The sequence below is a fragment of the Galeopterus variegatus genome, unplaced genomic scaffold, assembly GCF_000696425.1.
Source record: "Galeopterus variegatus unplaced genomic scaffold, G_variegatus-3.0.2 Scaffold16581, whole genome shotgun sequence".
In the NCBI taxonomy this organism is placed as follows: Eukaryota; Metazoa; Chordata; class Mammalia; order Dermoptera; family Cynocephalidae; genus Galeopterus; species Galeopterus variegatus.
Window position 1 is genome coordinate 15,644 of NW_007742692.1, and position 5,291 is coordinate 20,934.

Sequence of the window (5,291 nt, forward strand, 5' to 3'; positions counted from 1 at the left end):
TCCCTGGGGGGAGATTAATGAGTGAGTTCTCGCTCTATTAGTTCCCATGAGAGCTGATTGTTTAAAGGACCCTGGCAGTTCCCCCAGCTCTCTCTTGCTTCCTCTCGCCATGTGATTGGCTTGTACCCCCCGCCTGCCTGCTGCTTTTCTGCCATGAATAGAAGCAGCATGAGGCCCACGCCAGATGCAGCTGTCCCAGAATCGTAAGCCAAATAAACCTCTTTTCTTTATAAATTACCCAGTTTCAGGTATTTCTGTTATAGCAGCACAAAACGGACTAATACACCAAGATATAGAACCAACCTAGGTGTCCATCGACAGACGAATGGATAAAGAATATGAGGTATGTATTCACAACGGAATACAACTCAGCCATAAGAAGGAATGAAATCCTGTCAATCACAGCAACATTGATGAGTGTGGAAGATACTATGTCAAGTGAAATAAGTCAGGAACAGAAAGATTAATACTGCATGATCTCGTTTATATGTGGGAGCTAAAAAAAGCTGGGCTCATGGGCTGGCCGCCGGGGCTCCGTGGGGGTCCCTGGCACCGCGGCTTCCAGGCTGGAAGCCCAGCATGGGAGTGTCGGCCTTCCGGGCCCCTGGGGCCTCCGAGGGGACGTGGGTGACCAGGACCCAGGAGGTGCCGCAGACCCTAAGAGAGACCCGGGTATTGCGGGTTCTGAGGGTCCTCCTGGGGATAAAGGAGGACCAGGACCCAGCGGCCCTGTCAGACCAAAAGGACAGTCTGGCGGTCGGGGGGAGCTGGGCCCCAAAGGCATCCAGGGCCCGAGAGGCACCAGCGGTGTCCAGGGCGTCCCAGGCTTCCCGGGCCCCTGGGCTTCCAGGGCATCCAGGGCCCCCCGGCATCACCGGGAGACAGGAGTTCGGGGGACGAAGCCAGCGAGCAGCGCCTCCGAGCTGTGGGGGTGGGGAGCGCGCCAGTCGCGCAGGCAGCGGCCGAGGACGCCTGCGCCGGGGACATCCCTGGGCCGGGCCCCAGGCTCCATCGCTCACCCTGGTGCTCGAGGGCCCCCTGGATATCGTGGTTCCACCGGGGAGCTGGGACACTCCGGACCCAGAGGAAACCGGGGTGACAGAGAAGACAAGGGCGCGGGGGCCCGGGGCTCCAAGGGCCGCCAAGGCGTGCCTGGCATTAGCAGGACGGCCACGACGGCGCTCACGGAGAGCCGGGGCTGGCGATCCTGGCCTTCCCCGTGCTGTCGGTGCTCAGGAGACTCCGAGGGCCTGTGACACTTCAGTCTGCCCAGGAACCGTGTTAGGAGGGGGCGGGAAAAACCAGGTCCTAGGAGCTCATAAAATAGCAGCCACGGAAGCGAAAGGGTGCGGACCAGACTGAAGCACGAGTTCCGATAGGGCACGCGGGGCCAGCGGCGCCCGGTTAGCAGGGAGCGGACGTCACGACAGGCTGCGACACCCAGGAACGGTTTCCGACCGGACACTGGGCCCTGACAGCATCCTGACCCCACTGCTGTCAGTGTTCTGTCTCCACGCCTGTCTACAGCAGTCTGCTCATCTGTGATAGCACAGGGCAAACGCAGGCCCTAAGTAGTAAAACTGTAAACCTAACATTCACGAGGGGTGTAGGACGTACCCATAGAAAGTTTTGTACAATTCCATGAGGCAAAAAGATGGAGCAACTTGTTTACATAGCATTTGTGTAAAGACTATGATATAATCCCAATAAAATGATTTATTAAATCTTCAGATTAATAACTGGCCACAGCATAACAAAAAATAAAGAATTTAATGTACAGAGGGAAAAAAGTTAAGGTCATAGAAGTAGAGAGTAGAATGGTGGTTACTAGAGGCTGGGAAGGATAAGGGGTAGGGGCTAGGGAGCGATTGATTAATGGAGACGAACTGACAGTTGGGCAGGAAGAATAAGTTCTAGTGTTCTACAGCAGGTCTAGGCATCTATAACCAACAAATAATTGGGGCTGGCTGATTAGCACAGTTGGCTACAGAGTGGTACTGGTAACACCAGGGTCCAATGTCTGATCCCGGTACCGGACACCCAACAAAAAAAAAAATAAAAATAAAAAACAAAAATTAACAGATACCCATACCAGCCAGCTGCCAAAAAAAAAATAAAATTTAATTTAAAAACTGTTTTAATTTAAAAATGGAAATTTGTGCACAAGATTGACTCACTGAACTAAATTATGGGTGTGGAACAAAACCTTTATGAATATATTCATGAATTTTTACATATAGCTCTTGTTTAATAGTGTAGAAATGGACTCGGAAAAACACAAATATTTAGCATTTTGACATGTGGTGAGGCAGCCAGATTTTATTTCTGCCCTGTGCTTCTACCTCTTTATAATATCATAGCAAAACTACCTTTATAAGATAGACTTTTAAAAAAAACAAGAAAATATAGTTCTTCTCTGATAGCAATTTCTGAGAATACGAAAGTCTTCATGACTTTCCTCAATGACAAACATAATCATAATAGCAACATGTATTGAATACTTACTCTGTGCCAGGCATGCATTTTATAGAAATTATCTCATTCAATTCTTACAAAAACCTATGAGGTAGGTCCTATTATGATACCCACTTTACAGATGGGGAAAGTGAGACATAAAAGCTAAAGAAAGGGCCAATACACCACTAAGAGTGGAATCCTGGCAATCTGACTCTATAGGCCCCACTCTTAACCCCTACACTACCCTGCTCTTATTTTTCATGTTATTTCATTCAAAAAAATTTCCTACACTCTCACCCCCATGTAAGAATCAGAAGACATTTGTCTAAAACTACTTTCTCCCACTAGAATGTAAATTCCAAGAGGGCAGGAGTTTTGCTCTGTACCTTGCTATCCCCAACTTACAAAATAATGCCTGGTACAAAGTATGTATTCAATGAATACGAGTTCAGTGAACAAATGGGGAGATTCTGGCTTTCGCAAGAGAATATTTTCAGAATAGTGTAAACAACATCGTACACAGCAAATTGGTTTTAAAATTCCTGTGGTTTGGTGCAAGTAAGCAAACATAAGCTACTTACCCTTCTCTCTTTTATAGTCCTCTATCTTTCTCATTAGGCTAGGTACAGTCTTTTTGATGAGGTTCTCCAGTAACGTCAGATTATCTTCATCTATTAGAGCTTGTTTCTCTAGATATGCCAGTAAACTTAGAGAGGTCTGCAAGAGAATCAATGGGGTCACATTTACTTGCCTACTAATTAACCATTCATTCGTTAAATAGGGCCTGCATGGCTGCTCGGCACCAGGTTCTGAACTGACGATCAAGATACAATGTCTGCAATCTTGGGCACAAGTGGTGATGGTCAGCTTTGTACCCCATGAATATTCATAATCAATTTTTTAAAAAAGATATAGTGTCTGCAAAACACACTCCAGAGTAATAGAAAAAGCATCTGATTTACGATAATGGGGAGGACTTGATCACATCTGTCTCACTACTGGACAGATCATCTAGGCAACAAACCTAGAGGAACAGTTAATCTATCAGATGGAGAGTACAAATATATGGCAGGGAGGGGAAGAGGAGAGAGGGGAGGGGAAGGGAAATGGAAGGGGAGGAAGATGGGGAGGGGAGAGATTGGATAAGGGGCATAAAGAATAAGTATGATTTGTAACAATGAATATGCAAATAAAAAATAAAAAGATATAGTGTCTTCCCCCAAGGAGCCCAATAGTGTAGAAGGCGCTACCAAGCAAAGCTCTAAACAATCTGTATTAGTACCAGATACCAAATATATATACTCTCTACACTTCAGGCATAGGAGCCTGCGTATATTAACCTCAGAACAACCCAATGAAGAAGATACTATTATAAAACTCGTTTAAAGGATGAAATAACTGAGGCACAGAGAGGTTCAGTAACTTGCCCAAGATCACAGAGCCAGTAAGGGGCAGAGCTGGTACAATCTGATGCGAAAATCTACCTTATTAACCATTTATCTATCCTGCCCCTAACTTACGTCTGTAGGTGATATAATTGATTAGGAACCAGCAAAACAGGGACACCTAAGAAACGGGGGGAAAAGTTTTGAAATAATTTTATATCTGGTATCTTAAAAGAAAAAAAATGTCTAAAGTATCCCTGGGGGAGAAAAAAACAAGAATCAGCTAATATTATTTTAATATTGAATTATATATGGGTGGAAGGCATCATAATCTTTTCAGTGATTAGGGCTTCTGAACATATTAATCAGGTTATGGAAAAAATATATGAACAAAATTATATTGGAGCCCACAGAAAAGAGTAATTAGAAAGTGAACATCTGAACACTATCTAACTACATACATAAGTATTCGCAGGATGGAAACTGGAGAAGTCTCCAGTCCATGTTGAACAGTTCAAAGTTTGAAAAGGGACAGTGTATTCAGGAAGGCTGGGAAGGAGGCTGGAGTAACTTCAGTCCAAGGGAGAGCTCAGTAGGTTGGTTGTGGCTGGGACAGTGAGCTGGTGTCAGACCATGAAGGAACACGAACACCCTGTGAGGAGGTTGGGCAAGTGTCCCATGGGTCAAGGGCTGCCAATAGCAGTCTTTAAAGAGTACAGTGACATAAACAGATTTGTTTTTAAATAGCAATCTTGGGGGTAGGTTAGAGGAGGAAATGGATTAGAAAGAAATTATTGGCAGGAAGATTAGTTACTCTGGTGAGGAGATGATCAAGACCTGGTCTTCAGCTAGCAGTGGAAAGGCAGAGGAGACACCGGATTTGAGAGACAATTCTGAAGTATAATTTGGTGAGATTTGATGATCTATTGGAAGCAGGTGAAGAAAAGACGGAAGAGTGAAAGATGACTTCAAATGGTGAGACCACTCATTCATTCATCATGCATCTATTCCACAGAACAGGCTCCACACCAAACTGCACATGGGAGATGATCCTCGAATGGCATCTTGAAGGATGATGAGGCTTAACTGACAATGCAGAAAAGGGCATTCCAGGCAAAGAGCACCATATGCAGAAAACAAGGTTATGAAGAAGTTCTTGGTGGCTCGGCAGGAATAGTTTCATTGGAGTGATGCATGCTGAAGCCATACTGAAATGCATCAGAATGTGACTAAGGGTTGAGTTAGTGGGGAGACAGAACGTACAGACTATTATTTGAAGAAGTTTAGCACTAAAGGGAAGGAGGAAGATAGAGCAGTAACATAAGAAAGATGAAGTGTTACTCAAAATAGACTAAAGACTTAAATATAAGACCTGAAACTATAAAACACCTGAAAGAAAACACAAGGGAAACACTTCAGGAAGTAGGACTGGGCAAAGACTTTATGAAT

General features: G+C 45.0%; 1 pseudogene; it reads left to right on the forward strand.

Annotated features, from left to right (window-relative positions):
- The first annotated feature begins 325 nt into the window (after positions 1-325).
- LOC103582513 lies at positions 326-1,362 on the forward strand (annotated as a pseudogene).
- The last annotated feature ends 3,929 nt before the right edge of the window (positions 1,363-5,291 follow it).